The sequence below is a fragment of the Miscanthus floridulus genome, chromosome 2, assembly GCF_019320115.1.
Source record: "Miscanthus floridulus cultivar M001 chromosome 2, ASM1932011v1, whole genome shotgun sequence".
NCBI lineage: Eukaryota > Viridiplantae > Streptophyta > Magnoliopsida > Poales > Poaceae > Miscanthus > Miscanthus floridulus.
Window position 1 is genome coordinate 98,153,004 of NC_089581.1, and position 20,903 is coordinate 98,173,906.

The following is a 20,903-nucleotide window of genomic DNA, read 5'->3' on the forward strand; positions in this document are numbered from 1 at the left end:
CATGGTTCCTTCAGGTTTGCCAGGAATTATATCTTTTTCATAGGATGGTATAGCAGCAGCTATTTGGGCTAATTGGGTTTCTATAATCTTATTGAAACTAAGTTGATTCTTTAAGGCAGAAGAAAACTCGTCTAATTTAGCATTTATGTTTTCCAACATCTTGTCATGAGCATGCAACTTTTTATTTATGCTATCAGTCATTCTACTTTGACTATAAATAAGATCTTTAAGGAAAGCATAACTATTATTACCTTGATTATTCAAACATTTAGAAGAGTAATAATTGTTACCTCCATGATTGTTGGAGCGCTAATTCCATCCTTGATGCTATTGTGGACAAAACCCGTTGTTGGTGTTGACAAAGTTGAGATCCTCCTAGGTCTTGGGATAGGAATTTCCTGAATGTCCAACATCTCCATAGACTTCACAAGTCATGTGGAAATCCATGGCTTTGAGTGTCTCTTGGGCACTCATCTTCTCATAATGTTCTACTCGCTTCGCGAGTAGATCCATCTTAGTTGCAAGCATGTCAACTTCTTTAATTGAATGCACACCTTGTTTACGGGGTTGGAGTCGATCATCACTCCATCCTTGGTTGGAAACCATCATCTCAATCAGCATCTTTGCATCTGCAACACTTAGCGAAAAGAATGCTCCACTAGCAGCAACATCTAAATGGCTCCTATCTAACAGAACTAGTCCATGGTAGAAGTTCTAGATCAAAAGCCAGTCTTCCATGCCATGGTATGGGCATGCAGAGGCATACTCTTGCATTCATTCCCAAGCTTCAGGAATCAACGCATCTGCTAGTTGTTGAAAACTAGAGATCTTATTGCGAAGAGCATTAGTCTTCCCCATAGGGAAAAACTTAACAAGGAAAGCATTGGAACACTTGTTCTAGGTATATATAGCATTGCGGTTAGAGTAAAACCATTGCTTAGCCTTTCCTAACAAAGAGAAGGGAAAAGGCAAAGACGTATTGCCTCTTGGGTCACTCCCTTTATGTTGAATGTGCTACAAATCTCCAAAAAGTATTAGAGGTGAGCATTTGCATCCTCGTGGGCTTTCCCAAAAAATGGACTAGCTTGAACCATCGTAATTAACACTGGCTTAAGCTCAAAGTTAGTGTCCCCATTGATAACATTGGGTCCGATGACTATATTAACAGTCGAGGGTGCAAAAAAATCATGAATGGACTTGTCGCCCATGATCGTGTAGGGTAGTGATAGGGTATGAGGAAAAAAGGATAAACTACTTAGGATAACTAAAATCCTAGTTAGCAAAGCTAGCAAAAATATAAATTAGAGGCCAGTTGACTTCCCCGACAATGGTGCCAGAAATGCTTGTTGATACTTCTTAACGACAAGTGGAGGAACTCCGCAAGCGCATAGAACTATCGCGTAGCACTTCACTCGGTGAGTACCGAGTGTCAAATATATATTTTTCCCATAGGAAGGCAGAAGGCTATAACTTATATTTATGTTAGGATTGCTAAGGTAAAGCCTAAGTATATCCTAGGTAGGTAACGATAATGGTGGGTTATGTGTGAACTACCTACTAAACTACTAAACTAGCTACACTAGAGATAGCAAGGTGGGAGAGCGAGCGATATATCTTTCAGTAACAAAAAGGGTATACTAATGACTAGGAGAAATGCGCTAGTACTTCGGGGCATAGCCCGCCTACCAACTAGGAGAGTTAAATAGACAAGATTTGCCATGAGCCCTACAATTTAATAACTAGAGCTAGCATGGTGGAATATAGAGGATGGACAAGGATGTCACCACTTGCCAACTACCACAATCTATCCGGAGGCCTAGCTGTATCCACAGGTAATCTATAGTCTAAACATCTCGCTTAATCTATAGGCTTACTACTTTGGTCCGAGCTCTGATGAAATGAGATCAAATTACCCTAACCAGATGGTGGAACCGATACTAACGAAAGACTACTAATAATAAGATAACATATGCTACTAATGCCAAGTAACAAGCACAAGCTCACTAATGATGACCAATAATGAACTAGAACTTGAACTAAGCAGAGCAATAATACTAGAATAATGTACTAGAAATAAAGGACTCAATAAAGTAAATGCTAAATGAAAGAATTACAAAAGAGCTATACTAGACCCAGAATACTCTTCTAGACTCTGAGAGGAGGTCCGCTCTTACTCTACTCCACTACTAGACTACTACTCTAAAGCTAAGCTAAGCTAGAAAGCTTGGAGAAGCTTAGAGAGCTTAGAAATGAATGGGACACTTCTTCACCAAGCTCCATGTTGGCATTTCTTAGCACAATCACCAAGTATGGATATGGAATCCATTCCTGGTAACGGCACTAGAAATGCCTATTGGTATTTCTTAGCACCATCACTAAGATTTGGATAAATCTTAGCAACGCCGCCAAGGAACACCAACACAATAGTTCTTAACGATTATAGAAAATATCCACAAGCGAACAGATCTATCGTTGTAGCATTTCACCCGGAAGTATTCAAGGTATCGTTATTTATATTTTTTCCAAAGGAGGGCAAGGTATAAGAGTCTATCATGGCATATGATCAAGATTACATACTTGCATAGTGAACCAAAAGTTCATGATAGGGGTAAAAATGGTATTTCAAGGATAGTGGACACACATCTAGGCCAACCTCAAGGATAAAAGGAAAACAAAGAATAAAAGAATGTTCCTAAGTGGAGCCAGCATGATCAAATATAGCCATGCAAATGTGGCAGAACCACCCTAAATAACACGCTTTCGGGGACGCTCGTCTTCCACTAGACACTAAGCACCTCAAAAGTGAGCTACATTGGACAGTTCCGTCGAGCACACCCCAAGGGAGAACTCGAAACAATCCACATTTTACATCCAGAATCCAATAATGAGTACAAGCTTACAATACTTAGTCCATTTCATACGACAAGAGTTCTTAGAAATTATTTATTACAATACCAGAGTTCAGAGTATGATAATTAAACAACGGAATGAAAATAAACATCTAGCGGAAATGATACAAGTATCTGTCTGTGCCCACCAAAAGAATCCTCCACACAAGAGCTACTCCTCAAGCTGCACCTACAACAGGGGTAAAATAAACCCTGAGTACATAATGTAGTCGCAAGACTTACACAAACTAGTGGGAATAGTTTCCTGACTCTCAAGGATATGATAGGCAATATGGGTTTGTTGTTTTCTTTTTGTTTGCGGAAAGCATTACTAATAGTTCATCCTTACAGCCAAGTTTTATTAGCAGTCATGATTGCTTCATTAGCTAACCATTCTAGGTAAGCACATGTTCTACTTTCAAGCAAGGGTTATGTATTCAAAACCATTTCACCACCTTTCATCTTCCAATTCTTACTACGGTGCTAGATCATAGCCAAGTCATACCATCTCATGGAAATGGCATTTCATGAACCAATGTATCCCAGTTGGGTACCTCGAAACACACGCCCCATTTATACTCCAGGCACAAACAAGACCAACCCATTCCACTCCTGTCACAGGGTCTAGGTCCCCATCCAAACTTAGACTCTAAGCCTCCACACATGAGACCCGGTCTCAACATAGTGCTTAGACCTCTACCTTTCTCCGCCTCCAATAAATCGGTCTAGAAAGAGCTAGAACCCACAACAAGAGCGTAATGAGCCATCTCGCTCCCATAAGCAAGTATGTGCTTAGTCTAATAAGTCTATGACCTGACTACCATCCATAGCAATGGGCGGTCCTTAATCAACATGAACAAGGAAATAGTGTAACCAAGCTAAGCCCCATTGGCCGTAGGACACAACCTGTTACACCCACTAATACCCATACCATATCCCTGCCCTGTCTCTATTTTTCCTTTCATCCTTTTATTATGAGAGTAATAATAATCCCCTATTATGAGCAATGGTAGGTTACTCATGCAACAATAGGTCATAAATTCTTAGAAAAAGAAAAACCAATGTCCTGCGCGTCCCACACGAGCGGCCCATGCGACGCGGTGCCATCGCGGTGGCCCGCTTTCATGGCCCACATGAGACCGACCCATGATGGGAAAGCCCACGCGTTGGTGTTTTTGCAAAAGAGTCCTTGATTTTCTTGCAAATCACACCTAAGCCCCAATACTATTTCCTCTCTCTCAAATCTTCTCACTTAACCCCCTGACTTTGCTAGAATTCCCCCCACGCGCACCTCTGACGACTCAGCGCATGGTGGCGCGGCGATGGTGACATAGCGCGGCCACGTTGGCCACCTGGGACCTGCACCGGCCCACCTAATGGGCCGGTCACCATCTCTGATTGAGCGGCTATGCTAAGCATTGGTGCGGTTGACATGACTTGCCGAGGATGGCTGCAGCAATGTGTGGCCATCCGCGACGTTGGTGCCACTATTCTGGTAAGCTGGGGCAGCTATAGACCTAATTAGTTAGTGCACAAGCATTAGGAGGCTACCATGGACCAGGCCAAAGGGATGGTTGGAGCGAAGGACGACGGTGGAGGGCTGGCCACGTGCGGCCGAGCCATGCGACGGTGAACCATGGTGGCATAGTCGCATCAGAGACGCAACGAATCACGCGATGGTGACTTCTCCCTGCTTGTTTTAATGTCATGGCTCAGTCCACCATGGTAGTAGAGAAGAGAGGTGGGAGGGGGTAGGTCAGAGCTCAGCTCGTCCTTGCCTTGGAGGGGCACGACTAGACACTAGAGAGTCAGCACATGTGCAAGCACTATGGGTCATCACGGCCAAAGGGAATGTGCGCACGCCCACGACCAAGCACGACATGTGTGGCCATAGTGCCATAAATGGTGAGGCGATGGTGCTAGCAACAGGGACAAAGCCATGTGCATGATGAGGCGAGTAGTAGAGGCAGCGGTTACGCCACAGTGCGAGGCAGGGAGGGCAGCAGCATAGCAGCAGTGTGATAGCGGGTGGGACAGCAGATTGACAGAGCGGCATCAGCGGCTGTCGGGGCACAGTGGCCAGTTGCTAGCCAGGCAGGCGGCCAGCGGCTGGCCGGGCAGGTGGCCAGCGGCAGGCATGACATCTAGCCATAGCCAGACCGTCGCCAAGCCACGCCCAAGTTAGGTTGGCCTCAGCTGGCCAGTGTGGGCAAGCACGTCACGGCGACGTAGAGAGCCGCACGTGGTGACCGTGCACACAGGCCAGGCAGCCCGAGACTATATTCATGCACAGATTTTAAAGCGTCTCTCAACACTAATCCAACTCAGTTGCGGCTAAACCACCTTGACCATGCAGAAGGAGGTACATCAGGCTACCACAAGGAGCAAAAACATAGCACTAACCTTTAGCTAAATTTTTCAGAATTAATTCACCAGCATAGCATTACCATACTGTTATTGGACTTAAGAATTTTTCTAGGTCTTGAGCTGAATTTAATTTCAAGTTCCATTTTTAGGCTATTAGAAATGTTAGATAGCAATATTATTTTTCCGCAGCAAGTATTTCATTGTCATCTACAAAGTTTGTACTTCAAACTTTATTTAAGCATCACACACATGTTCTATAGTATTTTGTTCCATAAAAATTGGTTTAAACCCCTACTTGATAATTGCCTGAGTTATGGAATAGCTTCTCATTTAGCATTTCTATTGATCATTTTAGGTTGCAATACTTCATCTATTATTCCATCACATGCATTATCACATAAACATGATGCTCATGATATGGTTTAGTAATTTGTTTAGGGCGTAACACCGAGGGTGTTACAGCTCTACCCCCCTTAAGCAAAATCTCATCCCGAGATTTCATGTGTGTGCCTAGTTTGGGAAAGAGATTAGAAATAAATTTCAATTTACATAATTACCTTGGTGAACTAGAAAGGAGATGGGGATAATGCTCTAGAATATAACTCTCTTGTTCCCAAGTTGCTTCATCCTCCAAATGATTTTGCCATTGGACTTTATAGAATTTTACCACTTTGTTCCTAGTGACTCTCTTTTTCATCCAAGATTTTGACAGGGTGCTCAATATAAGAAAGATCAGATTGGAGAGGGAGTCCTTCAATTTCCACCACTTCATTAGGAACCCTCAAACACTTCTTTAACTAGGAAACATGGAATATATTATGGCCTGCTGACAAAATATCTGGGAGTTGGAGACGGTAAGCAACAAAACCACACCGCTCCAAAATTTTATAAGGTCCAACATAACGAGGAGCTAACTTCCCAGGAACTCCAAACCGATGCACACCTCTCATCGGGGATACCTTTAGGTACACATGGTCACCAACTTCAAACTACAAGGGCCTTCTCTTGTCCGCATAAGCTTTCTGCTGGTTCTGAGCCGCTTTCAAATGACTCTGAATAACACTAACCTGCTCTCTTGCTTCCTTTATGAAATCAGGTCCAAAGTAACCACGGTCACCCACTTTAACCTGGTTAAGAGGTGTCCTACATTTCTTGCCATACAAAGCCTTGAAAGGTGCCATTCGAATGCTCTCTTGATAGCTATTGTTATAGGAAAACTCAGCTAAAGTCAAGCATTCGTCCCATTTTTTTATAAGAAATGGCACAACCTCTCAACATGTCTTCAAGTACTTCTGAGGAGTGATAAGCTAAACTTCTGAGGAGACGAGTACCAAGACATTTCTAGAGTTGCTCCCAGAAACGAGAGACAAAGACTGACTCTCTATCAAAAACGATGGTAAGAGGAACTCCATGTAGGGTCACAACACGATCAAAATACAACTTGGCATACTTCTTGGCTGAATACCTTGTATCCACCGAGAGGAAATGAGCAGACTTGATGAGGCGATCCACAATGACCCAAAAAGAGTCATACCCCTTTGTCATGCATGGCAAACGCACAACAAAGTCCATGGAAATATCCTCCCATTTCCAAACAGGGATAGGCAAGGGCTATAGAAATCTAGGCGTATGCATATGGTTCACCAAAACCCTTCCACAAATGTCATATTCTGAGATGTATGTGGTAATATCCTATTTTATATTTGGCCACCAATACAAGTGACACAAATCATGATACATCTTGTTACATCCTGGATGAATGGATAATTTGGAGTTGTGAGCTTCATCCAAAAATTTTCTCCTAAGCACATCACTTGAGGGAACCACCAACCGGTTCTTGAACCTCACCACACCTTGATCATCAATACTGAAATGAGGACCATGTCCTTCGGCAATTAACTTCTTGATATGAGGAATTTCTAAAGCATCTTGCCTTTGCTCTATAATAATCTGCTCAAGTAAATCTGAGACTAGAGCAATATGGGCTAACACTTCATAATGGGTGAGGGACAAAGATTCTTCATCAACTTGATGTGACTTTCGACTTAAGGCATCTGCTACCACATTAGCTTTTCTAGGGTGATAATGAACTTCTAAGTTATAACCTTTGATTAACTCAAGCCACCTCCATTGTCTCATGTTTAGCTTGGATTGAGTGAAAATATATTTGAGACTCTTGTGATCCATGTAGATATGCACTTTATTTCCCAACAGGTAATGTCTCCAAATTTTTAGAGCGTCCACAACTACAGCCAGCTCTAAATCATGGGTGGGATAATTCAACTCGTGCTTTTTCAGATGGCGTGAAGCATAAGCTATCACACTCTCATCTTGGATAAGCACACATCCTAGTCCAGTCCTAGAGGCATCACAATACATATCAAATGGCGTATCAATATCTGGTTAGGCAAGAACAGGGGCAGAGGTAAGAAACTTCTTCAGGGCTTGGAAAGCTTCTTCACAAGCTAGACTCCATACAAACTTGACATCCTTCTAGAGCAACTTAGTCATTGGTTGAGCTATTTTGGAGAACTCAGGGATGAAGCACCGATAATAACTAGCAAGACCAAGGAACTGATGAATCTGATGCACTGACTTTAGAGATTTCCAATTTAACACATCATGCACCTTGCCAGGATCCACAGAGATGCCTTTAGGTATCAGGACATGTCCCAAGAACTGTACTCGATCCAACCAAAACTCGCACTAGCTGAATTTGGCATACAACTTGTGTTCCTGCAATCGAGTTAGGACTATGCGAAGATGTTGTTCATGTTCTTCATTGTTCTTAGAATATATCAATATGTCATCAATGAACACCACTACAAACTTGTCTAACTCTGACATGAAGACTGAATTCATGAGATACATAAAGAATATAGGAGCATTGGTGAGACCAAAAGACATGACAAGGTACTCATAGAGCCCATACCTAGTAGAGAAAGCTATCTTTGGTATATCTTGTGGCCAGATCTTAATTTGGTGATACCCAGAGCGAAGATCAATCTTTAAAAACACCTTGGCACTAGCCAACTGATCGAACAAAGTATCAATACAAAGTAAAGGATACTTGTTCTTAATGGTTACTGTGTTGAGAGGGCAATAATCCACACACATCCAAAGAGTGTCATCCTTCTTCTTCACAAAAATAGCTGGACAACCCCATGGTGAAGAACTTGGATGGATGAATCCCTTCCCCAACAATTATTCTAACTGTTTCTTCATCTCAGCCAATTTCTTTGGAGCCATGTGGTCAGGACACCACGAAATAGGAGCAGTTCTAGGTTATAACTCAATGGAAAACTCCACATCCTAGTTTGATGGAAACCCTAATAGGTCATCGGGAAAGACATCCAGAAACTCACAGACCACAGGAATAGAAGCAAGGTCAGGAGAAGCTTCAGCATGAGCAACAACTGGTAGGGTGGAAACAGAAGACATAAGGAGAGACATTCTATCCTCAGAATATTGAAGCTTCAACTCAATAATTCTCTGCCTAAGGTTCAAGATTACCCCATAGTTTCTCAACCAGTTCATTCCTAGAATTGCATCTATGCCTTGACCAGGCAGCACCATGAACTAGAGATGATAAGAGTGAGTTGCTAGCACTAGTCTCACTATGTCCATCTGAGTTTTAACACACAACTATGCACCCGGGATTCTGATTCTATAGGCAATAGAAATAGCCATAGTAGATATATTGTGCCTTTGTGCAAACCTCATACTCATGAATGAATGTGATGCACCAGAATCAAATAATACATATGTTGGGTGGGAATCAATGGTGAACATACTAGCCATCAAAGGCTCTCCCTATGGGATCTCCTCATCCTTAGTGAAGTTAACCTATCCCGAGCAGCTCACGGGCACCTTCTTCCTGATGATAGTCCTGTTGACCAAATGAGAGTTGGCTGAAGGTTGAGAAGACTGAGTAAGCTAGGTCTAGGGGCACTCACAAGCATAGTGGCCTTCCTTGCCACACTTGAAACAAGCACCTGGCTTATTCCCCTATCCCTAACAAGGCAGAACATGCTGTCCCTGAGGCTACTGCACCTGTTGAGTAGGTACATGGTACTAAGTGGGAGGTGCTTGGTGAGTCTGGTGAGACGATTATCCACCCGGAGAGGGATAGAACACCCTCCCCACAACCTATACCTTCTGAGACTATGGGTGACTAGAAGACCCAGTGATCACCGTCTTGTGCTTCGACTCAGCCTGAGAGTCACGCTAAAGTCCCTCCATAGCAATAGCAGCATTCATCAAAGCACCAAAGGTCTGATAACCCCCTGTATATAGCTTCTCTTGTAAGATGCAAGAGAGACCACGATTGAAATAGCCCATCTTCTTCCCAACAGTATCCACATGAGTCCTAGCATACTATGCAAGATGATTGAACTTGTTCACATACTCCATCACAGTCATGTTTCCTTGCTTCAGCTTCAGAAACTCGGACAACTTCCTATTCAGCAAACCAATAGGAATATAGTACTAACAGAAAGCAGTGGTAAACTCCTGCCAAGTCACATGGTGGTCCATAGGCTGCATGGCATTGAAAGTGTCCCACCAAGCACTGGCAGATCCCAGAAGCTACTATGTAGCAAAGCGCAACTTCTGCTCATCAGTCACATTGAGCAGCTAAAACTTCTACTCCAAAATATGAAGCCAATGCTCTACGTCTAAAGGCTCCATAGTTGGTGTGAATGTGGGCGGGTGTGTCCCCAAGAAGTCCTTATAGGAATAGGGCCTCTTGGGACCGCGACACCACCCCCATTCCCACCATTGCCACCAGGGCCTCCACGGGCGAAGCCACCAATGGCCAGTGCTAGCATCTCCAAGGCATGGGTTGACTCATGATTGGCAGCCAATATCTCAGCCATCATCTCGGCATGGGTCATTGGAGGCGGTGGTGGTGGTGGAGGAGGACTAAGGAGTGGGGCCTCGTGGCTCTCCTTGTTGGCATTGTCATGATCATCGCCATGACCATTTTGGCCCTGGTCTTCACCAAGACCACGGCCCGTCCTAGCACTGGTGCTCTCGCGACCAAACCTCAGGTTCATCTGTAAACAGATAGGAACCCACTGTTAGGGACCAGGCCACCATACTTAGAAACAAACGGCTAGAGAGATGATAAGGCCCAATAAATGGTTACAAGCGAGAACTTTTCCTTAAGAGTTAAAGCATTTCTCTTTATTTATTATCCTATCAATTTACTACCCAAAATTATGCATGTAGGGGAGTTTAGTTTAAGCAAGATTCTCTTTTCATGATGCATGGATCGACCTATTCGTTCGCTCAAGCCGGAATATAGAGGCATTCGCATATAATTTTTGGCACGGCGCACGCTCACTTCATGTACGCTAAATGATTCTTACGCAGCATAAGTTAGTGTACCTGTAGAAGATTGATTAGATAAAACTAGTGCCATTATCCTAGATAAATCACATTGCTAGGGCTTATACTTACTCATGTAAATTTATCGCATCCTATTTTTCATAAATCTTTTGTTGGTCAAATTTTAGGTTTTTGAAAATAGTTTTTAAACTCGTAGACTCATTATTGGCTTTGATACCACCTGTGGCAAAATCGCCTAAAATAACACATTTTTGGAGGCGCTAGTTTTCTACTAGACACTAAGCACCTCGAAAGTGAGCTACATCAGATAGTTCCGTCGAGCACACCCTAAGGGAGAACTAAAAAATCCATGTTTTACATCCAGAATCTAATCATGAGTATGAGCTTACAATACTTAGTCCATTTCTACAACAAGAGTTCTTAGAAATTATTTATTACAATACTAGAGTTTAGAGTGCGATAATTAAACAGCGGAATGAAAATAAACATCTAGCAGAAACGATACAAGGATCCATCTGTGACCACTAGAAGAATCCTCCACACAAGACCTACTCCTCAAGCTGCACCTGCAACTTGAGTACACAATGTACTCACAAGACTTACCCGACTACTAGGAATAGTTTCCCGACTCTCAAGGATATGATAGGCAATATGAGTTTGTTGTTTTCTTTTTGTTTGCGGAAAGCATTACTAATAGTTCATCCTTACAGTCAAGTTTTATTAGCAGTCATGATTACTTCATTAGCTAACCATTCTAGGTAAGCACCTGTTCTACTTTCAAGCAAGGGTTAAGCAATTAGAACCATTTTACCATCTTTCATCTTTCAGTTCTTACTACGGTGCTAGATCATAGCCAAGTCATACTATCTCATGGAAACGGTGATTTGCGAACCAATGTATCCCAGCTAGGTACCATGAATCACATGTCCCATTTGTATCCCAGGCACAAACAAGACCAACCCATTCCACTCCTATCACAGGGTCCAGGTCCCCATCCAAACTTGGACTCCAAGCCCCCACACTTGAGACCCAAACTCAACATGGTGCTTTGACCTTCACCTTTCCCCGCCTCCAATTAGTCAGTCTGGAAAGAGCCAGAACTCATGACAAGAGCATAACGAGCCTTCCCGCTCCTATAAGCAAGTATGTGCTCAGTCTAATAAGTCTGTGACCTGACTACCATCCACAGCAATGGATGGTCCTTAATCGACATGAATAGGGAAAACAGTGTAACCAAGCTAAGTCCCGTTGTCCATGGGACACAACCTGTTACACCCACCAATACCCATACCATATCCCTGCCCTGTCTCCATTTTTCATTTCATCCTTTTATTATGAGAGTAATAATAATCCCCTATTGTGAGCAACGGTAGGTTACTCATGCTACCGATGACCTAAGCATAGCATCTACTCAAACATGCACTAGTAAGACTCTTAGGATGGGTATATCTATGCATGTGGGTTTTATAAAATTCCTATAACATAAATGCATAACACATATATATATGGTGAATTATAAAATAGAGGTTATGCACTGAGGCTTGCCTTGGGCAGGTGTGGTGTCAGCTGAGTTAGTTAGTGGTAGCTCTAGGGCCTCCTCCTGCACGAGAATCACCTCCTCATACTCCTCGATGATCTCCTCAAACTCATTATCGCTGGTGGTCACGATCTCCGCCAACTCGTTCTCTACATGCATGCAATGAAGATACTACACGTAGCATTTAGACAATAGCAACTCTTAAAATAAGAATACGCATACTAAGCTACTAAGATAGCTCTAATGACTAAGATACTAAGCTAACTATCATTTTCATCAAGCAAAGTGTTGGGTTCAACTAACAATCCCTTAGCTTGGTAATCTAAGGATATATCTTTATTTCTACTAGTGATTTAATGTATATTGAAACAAAGAGCTTTTAACTACCCTAATGCTTAGTCTATTCTAAATCTAAAAAAATTATAGTGAGCACACAATAATACAATGAAACTGCTGTAAAAATTTGAGGATCAAAACTATCATCAATTCACCATAAAAATTCCTACAATAATTAACTTAATATTATGAAGCACTTTCAAATGATTTAATAGCTCCTAGTGTCAACACATATAAACATGAACTAAATACACCAACAAATAGATCAGAATTTTGGGAACCTAACAAAATTTGTTTTAAAATTTTTGGACACCTACATGAATTTATATTAATTACCAAAGATCAGCTCAGAATTAAATTAGAAAACCATTCACAAATTCCTAGAAAAAGAAAAATCAATCTCCTGTGCGGCCCATGCGACGCGGCGCACGCGCAGCGGCCCGCTACCGTGGCCCACGTGAGGCCAGCCCACGGCGGGAAAGCGTGCGCACTGGCGTTTTTGCAAAAGAGTCCCTGATTTTCTTCCAAAGCACACCTAAGCCCCAATACTATTTCCCCCTCTCTCAAATCTTCACTTAAACCCTGACTTTCCTGGAATTCCCCTGCGCGCACCCCCGGTGACTCAGCGCGTGGCGGCACGGTGACGGTGACAAAGCGCGGTCGCGTCGGCCACCTAGGACCTGCACCGGCCCACCTACCGGTCACCATCCCCGACCCGAGTGGCTACGCTAAGCGTCGGTGCGGGTGACATGACTTGTCGGGGGAAGGCTGCAGCGGCGCGTAGCCATCCGCCATGGTGGTGCCACTGTTCTGATAAGCTGGGGTAGCTACAGACCTAATTGGTTAGCGCGCAAGCATTAGGAGGCTACCATGGACCTGGTCGAAGCGTTGGTTGGAGCAAAGGACGATGGTGGAGGGCTAGCCATGTGCAGCTGAGCCGTGAGGCGGCGCACTGCGGCGGCACGGTCACATCAGCGATGATGGTGAGACGGTAGAGGTTTGGCTAAGGCATGTAGAGCAAAGAGGGGTTCGAGGCAAGTCTAGCAGTGCAGCCAATTTGGCTCGAGGTGGTCAGATGGGAGCTACCCTCGGTGAGGGTGGACTCAGCCTTATGGACACGGTGGCGAGGAAAAGCTCCAAAATTGAAGCTCGGCCGGGCACCATTCAAGGCAGGGTGGGAACAGTCGGCTAGGCGGCTTGATGGCAGAGCCAGAGATGCGACGAATCAGGCGATGGTGACTTCTCCCTGCTTGTTTTAATGGCGTGGCTCAGTCCACCATGGCAGCAGAGAAGAGAGGGGGAAGGGGGTAGGTCAGAGCTCAGCTCGCCCTCGCCTTACGGGGCATGACTGGCCACTAGCGAGTCAGCACATGTGCAAGCGCTATGGGCCATCATGGTCAGAGGGAACATGCGCGTGCCCATGACCGAGCATGACATGTGCGGCTATAGTGCCATAAATGGTGAGACGAAGGCGCTGGCAGTAGGGACAAGGCCACGTGCGCGGTGAGGTGAGCGGTTACGCCACATCTCAAGGCAAGGAAGGCAGCACAATAGCAGCAGTGTGGCAGCAGGTGGTGTAGCAGATCGGCAGAGCGGCAGCGGCGGCCATCGGGGCGTAGTGGCCAGCAGCTAGCCGGGCAAGCGTCCAGCAACAGGCGCGGCGGCTAGCCGCAGCCAGACCATAGCCAAGCCATGGCCGAGCTAGGTCGGCCTTAGCTAGCCAGCGCGAGCGAGCATGGTAGGGCGATGAGAGCAGCCACGCGTGGTGACCACGCGCATAGGCCAGGCAGCCCGAGAATATGTTCGTGCACAAATTTTAAAGCGTCTCTCAACACTAATCCAACTCGGTTGTGGCTAAACCACCTTGACCATGCTAAAGGAGGTACATCAGGCTACCATAAGGAGCAAAAACATAGCACTGGCCTTTAGCTAAATTTTTCAGAATTAATTCACCAGCAAAGCATTGCCATACTGTTATTGGACTTAAGAATTTTTCTAGGTCTTGAGCTGAATTTGATTTTAAGTTCCATTTTTAGGCTATTAGAAATGTTAGCTAGCAATGTTATTTTTTTACAACAAGTATTTCATTATCATCTACAAAGTTTGTACTTCAAACTTTATTTAATCATCACACACATGTTCTATAGTATTTTGTTCCATAAAAATTAGTTTAAAACCCTACTTGATAATTGCTTGAGTTATGGAATAGCTTCTCGTTTAGCATTTTTATTGATCATTTTATGTTGCAATACTTCATCTATTCATTCCATCACATGCATTATCACGTAAACATGATGCTCATGACATGGTTTAATAATTTGTTTAGGGCGTAACACCGAGGGTGTTACAACAAAGAACAGTTAATGATCATACAAATTACATTATTAGAGTTAGAACTAAGTGTGAGATGGATGAGGAGATCTCCAAGTACTGGTCTGTCAGTAAGCACGAGAGACTTTAAAACTCCTACATAATACCAAAACATGCGGGATTACAAGGGACAGACATGGTTGTTACCACCTGCTGCCTACCCCACAACCAGAGGACACCATCATATTTGAAGGTTCTCGTGCACCCGAGCACCACGCCCATGTACAAAGAAACTACCCATATCCCCTCGGGACTCCGACCCTACGGATCAACAAGCAAGAATATGGGCAAACCCGAAGTAACGATGAACCGCCACCTCACTCTTAACTCTACTTCTACTCATACAAGTCATATGAATGGTTAAACGTAAAGTTGAACATGTTAAGATCATAATGTACAAACTATATGCTAGTTCATATGTCAAGAATATAACATAAAAACTATAGTCTAGTTCATATGCACTACTATATTGAAGATATGAGAACAAGGCTATGGAAAAACTCTTCATAGTATTCATACCAAAGTTGCTCTTCTTCCAAGGAGCCAAGCTCTCCAAGGTAGCTTTGCTAGCTTCAAAATACTACTAAAAACTAAAAGAGTACAAGTAGAGATGGTAGGGAGGTGTGTAGCTCCAAATGTTGGTGTGTGTGTGAGAGAGAGAGAGCTCCACCCCTATATTTATATTAGAGTGAGGTCGGTTTTGGCGTTGATAAATTAGGAAACCGCCTATGCATACCGCCATGCAACCGCCAAAGTGAAGTGGGGCTGAGACGAGCTTGGGGGCCGTATGGCCACACCCTGGGTACGGCCGCACCTTGGCCTGCTCCGCTCGCCACCGCCTTGCGATGGTGGGCTTCTAGCTAGGCCTAGGTTGCCTCCACGTCGGTGCCTGGCCCAGGTTTGGTGTGTAGGTGGGCTTTCTCCTTTTACTCCTTTGTGCATTTCTGCATTACGCTTTCTGAATTGCACCTTTTTCTTTGTTTTCCACTTGTATTCAAATGTATGTCCTGCAAAACATATTTCTTCCTATACAAGTGAAACTATATCAATATTAAAAGCATATGTGTCGAAAGTTTGCTTATTTCTTTTGTTTTTGATAGTAATTGGTGGTCAGAATTCGTTGTTAAGGACCGCCAACACTCCACACCCCATATTTATAGTGTAGAGTGAGGGGGTCGGTGGCCACCCCAGGGTGCTAGGCGGCGGCTAGGGGGCGCTGGCTAGCCCTTGGATCCACCGCCTCTTGATCCTCCGGTGCTCGTTGGCTCCCAAAGGCAGTTATAGGACTGGCACATGTCGAAATTCAGTAGATAAGGCGGTTTGTAGTTCGGTTGGAGCCTCCCAAGTGTATAACGGTGGGCCGGTGGATCCGTGTCAACTCCATCTTGTCCATCGGTGCAAACCGACTTAGATCAACGCTTGGCATTGCTTCTGGAGCTGCTCCCACAGATCGGTGACGTGGCCAGGCTGAATGGCACACCGGGCAGCACCCTTGTGGGGCCAGCCGACGTGGCATGTGGGTCCCTGGCTCCACTGCCATGTCCACTTGACTCCTTTGCCAATATTTGTCACTGTTTTGGTCCATTTTTGCTATAATTTTCTACATACAAATAATTCTACAAGCACAAGTGGAACTAGGTGAATTATAAACAAAATACAACATATGTGATGATGTTTTATCTCACTTTATCATGCTCTTGGGTGGAATATTGATTGTAAAAATAGGTGTACCATCAACAGATCGGCAAAGCGGCAGCAGCGGCCATCGGGTCGCAGTGGCCAGCAGCTGGCCGGGCAAGCGTACGTGATAACGTGCACCAAATCTTCTTAAATTTTTATCACATCCTCCACATACGTATCATGACATTTTGACAAGTTTAATGATTTTCGGACTTCATTTGTATTTTATAGAATTTAAAAACAATTCGTTCGCAAGTTCGTGATCATATTTCGTGAACAAGATGTTCGAAATTTCAGGTCCGTTCCTGGATACGGCCTCACACTACACTCAATACCATGAATATCATTATTCGATGCACGTGCAGTTCAAATTTGCATTTTCCAAAAAAATTCAATTAAATAAAATAAATTAACTAAATATAGCAAAAAGTCATAAAAATGTACCAAATTTTAACATGGAGTCTCATGTACTGTAGGAGGACTCGAGAAATTTTTTGGAGTTCAAAAGTGGGAAAAAAATAGTTTGTCGTTATTCTTTGCCGAGTGCCTACCCGCTGGCACTCGGCAAACCTGGACGGCAGGTGGCGGCCGTTACCTGACGCCGCTTTTTGCCGAGCGCCAGGGTTTGTCGAGGGCCTGACACTCGATAAAAAGGGCCTTTGCCGAGTGTCTGGCTTTGCCGAGTGCCTGACACTTGGCGAAGCCTTCTTTGTCGAGTGTATATCGTTGCTGAGTGCAGCACTCGGTAAAATAGCTCTTTACCGAATACCCGACTTTTAGTCCTCGACAAAGAAAACTGTACTCGGCAAAAGCCTTATTTCCCGTAGTGTTGCCTTGCTTACAATCACGGCCGCCATGTGGATGTGCCGAGCAGAAGCTATAGCTCTTGCTCTTGGGTGCGGCGGGAGCGCCGACGGCAGCCAGCAGCAGCGAGCGTCGTCCCTGCTGATCACCATGAACGTTCGAGGGAAAGCCAAGCTGACCCCGCCCCTCCCGCGCGGGTTCTACGGCAACGGGTTCGTCTTCGTGGAGGCGGAGCTGCGCGGGACGACGGCGGGCTCGCTCGGCGGCACGGTCGAGCTCGTGCAGAAGGCCAAGCGTGGCATGACGGAGGAGTACGTGAGGTCGATGGTGGATCTGTTCTCGCTCGGCGGGGCGGCGCCGTACGCGCGGGGATGGACGTTGGTGGTGTCCGACATAACGCGGATCGGGGAGGACGACCTGAACCTGGGGTGGGCGGAGAGGGTGGCCGGCGGCGTGCCCATCGTCGGAGACGACCACGCCACCAAGCTGGTGAGCTACCAGATGAGGTGCAAGAATGCAGACGGTGACGACTGCGTGGTGGCCTCCATGTACTTACCAGAGCCGGGCCATGGACAAGTTCAAGGAGAAGATCCTCCTCATCTTAGCAAGTTGAATGCTAGCTAGCGACTTTGTTGGAAGAAAAGAATAATGTACTAGCGCTCCTTAGTCCGTACTGGTTTCGCCGTTTGAGTAATAAATAAGTTACTAGCAAATGTGTCCGTGGGTTAAGGTGAAAAAAAATATATGTCATAGTTGACATCATCTTCTATAGGATGGTAGACAGTTCAAGGAGGGCCAATGTCCTTGATCATGGCTTTAGCCATGCTTACTGATATATCAGAAAAAATAGTGGTTAGTTAGTTAGCAGGCTAGACAAGAAAAAGTAAGAGAATTCTCTTTTAGAATCCTTGTGCTCGGATCCATGAAGGATACTTGCAGGAAACATGATTCTCTTTGATCTTGTCTTATACACCATATAAGTTAGGAGTAAGTCGCAAACCATGAAGCTTGGCCTCTCAAAGTTCACCCTTGCTGGCTTGGCTTTGACTTCCTCTCTATCTTTTTTGGTCCATCCATGTTTTCATATGCTGCTTTAGAGATAGTTTGGTAGAGCTCCGCTTCGCCGGTGAAGTATTTTTTTTACTTTAGCTCCATAATTTTTTGATAAAAACTTTTAGCTAAATATAGTAAAATATCTATAACACCCTTTTTTCTTTTTTTTTTCCTTTTCTGGAGGAGCAAGGCAAAGCGGAGACTTTCTATCCCGTTTGGTACACGGAGTCGCGGAGCTGCGGCGACTGCAGTTCGGTGATGCTTCGCGTGGACACAAGAACGCGCCTGCCTATCTGTTGTTTATTGCTTGGTTATTTGGTGGACTAGCAAATTTACCAACGAGACGTATAAGTTATTGTGCAGCCACCTAGACAATTTGAGTCAAATATTTATTGAGTGGGTGTGTTATTTGTTGTCTTGTAATAAAACTCTTTATCATCTAGCAAACGTGTCCATGCATTATAACAGAACGAATAACTTGTTGCGCTAGCTACTATAAAGTTGATTTTAGAGACTGCTACTTTCATTTACTGAGCAGCATATATTTGTATCAAATATGTCTCAAAAAATACAGATTCATTTTCGAAAACTCACGTGCCATTACAGATGCTGAGGAGTCTGTGTAACCAGTTTTCAAATATCCAGTCTAGCTCTAGTAAATAAAAAAAAACAGTCGCAGCACTCTTCCATCTTCTCTTCTCTTCCATGATTTTCTATCTCCATTATCTTGCACAGGCAACAACCGTCGGCTCCCCAACACGATACCACTACAGGATTAATTAACATCAAACAACTTGCTAGCACCAATTCATGGTAACAATTCAGAAAATATATATGCACACACATATATGAGTTGAGTAGCATCTAAATCATAGCATGTTCAATACAGATATATAGCTGGTGGATGAGCCATGGTAGTTTCACATCAAACAAACGTACCTGCACTTGAGGTCATGTTTCCTAGTATCATTTGTCACCGATAAATTGGAGCACAGACTTGAGTTCAGCTTCTGTCAAGGGCCTAGCTTTATGCTCCCAGTGAGCACACTGACAGCGAGGTTGCTGCACCTAGACAACAGTAGGTAGGAGGACAATGATAGGCTGAAGTTTAGCTCCAAATGCAAAGTCATCTAGGCATCTGGAGCATGGATTAGGAAGGAGACGACAATGAGAGGGGAAGGAAACGGGCATAGAAAGAAATGCCACGCTAGGAGAGTGGACGTACTCGTGGTTCACAGTGCCATGTCCTGTGACTCTGATCCTAACGCCTCCAATGATGTCTTTGAGTCAGTATTTTTGTTTGAATTACATGGAACTCTGTTTGCATTAGAGGGTTTACAAAGCTTGGTGCTCCCCCTAGCCCTCCCTCCCTCCACGCTTGCAATGAAACATAAACAATTTTAGTTGAAATGTGCCGAATCGAGTATCACAATGAAAATTCAGATCGAGGAAAATTTTTAGGTAGAGCTTTGGGGGAGACGAAACCTTATATCATCTAGTAAAATAAACAGCTAAAAAGTGTCTGCACTTGCAGCTATCTATTTAACTTTTTATAGCAATTTTGCATCACAAATCTGTGTGATCATCAGGGATTGCATTTTAACAATTCAAACAACCAGACCACCAGCATTCCAATTCACACTTGCATGAACCAAATACAAGAAAATTTACACAAATTTCAGCAGGGGTTATGTTCACAATTTTGTAAACAATAGTTACTCCCTGGAAAATAGTTTGGATTTATAACTCAAGTTATGGTCTTGTTTCTTACCAGCTCGGTGGAAGAGACAGCTATTGGCATTTGCACAGAAGAAATGCATGTCAGGGTGGTGCACTTTACATCGCTGTCAATCTGCTCCCTCCATAATCTCTGAGTACTGTATGAAAGAAAAATTCCAATAAAAGAGCAATAAAGGAGGGCAAATCAGTTCATACATGCATCGAGCCCAATAACATACGTGTAGGTACACAGTGCATGCATGCACACTCAAAAAGATGTTTATTTTCTAAAACCAAATCGCAAAATAAGCCATGGCATAGTTGTCAAGGGCGTCAAACCCCCGACAGGCAGGGCCTCGGCTACGGAGCTCGTAGACGTCGGCCGTCTTCTCCGGTGAGGTTATACCCCTCTACCGCAGGCTTAGGGTTTAGGAAAGGAAGAGGTAGGAGATAATAATCTTGCTTAATTCCTCAAGGTGCCGAGTACAATCTTAAATAGCCGTGCGGCTGCAACTCAAAAGGAAACCAACCTCCTAGACATAAGGAAATAACTAAACTTAAGGAAATTGACTTGATCTATTTCTAATCTTGGCCACGCTGTTGCTGCGGCCCCTCTGCATGCGCAGCCTGAGCCTGGCTTGCGGCGCGCTCAGCGGCCCGACGCACATCGCGTGCGCGCCTCCGCCTGGTGTACGGGATGCCGCACATGACATCTCTCCCCCCTCGACGACCGGCTCGTCCTCGAGCCGGAAAGCAGGGTACTTGGTGATGAAGTCGGCCTTGTCCTCCCATGTAGC

General features: G+C 44.3%; 1 long non-coding RNA gene, 1 other non-coding gene and 1 pseudogene across 2 annotated transcripts; 2 read left to right on the plus strand and 1 right to left on the minus strand.

Moving 5' to 3' along the window:
- The window catches only part of LOC136536810 (spermidine hydroxycinnamoyltransferase 2-like), a 31,092-nt pseudogene extending 13,109 nt beyond the window's left edge, over positions 1 to 17,983 (plus strand).
- Positions 737 to 845, plus strand: LOC136541006 (small nucleolar RNA R71). Its single transcript, XR_010780122.1, has one exon. It is a non-coding gene; the product is annotated as a small nucleolar RNA R71 (small nucleolar RNA).
- Positions 17,984 to 18,997: 1,014 nt separating the features above from the next.
- On the minus strand, positions 18,998 to 19,707 carry LOC136539248 (uncharacterized). Its single transcript, XR_010779614.1, has 3 exons — positions 19,613 to 19,707; positions 19,327 to 19,455; positions 18,998 to 19,154 (listed from the first exon to the last, which is right to left on the minus strand). It is a non-coding gene; the product is annotated as an uncharacterized lncRNA (long non-coding RNA).
- Between the last annotated feature and the right edge of the window lie 1,196 nt (positions 19,708 to 20,903).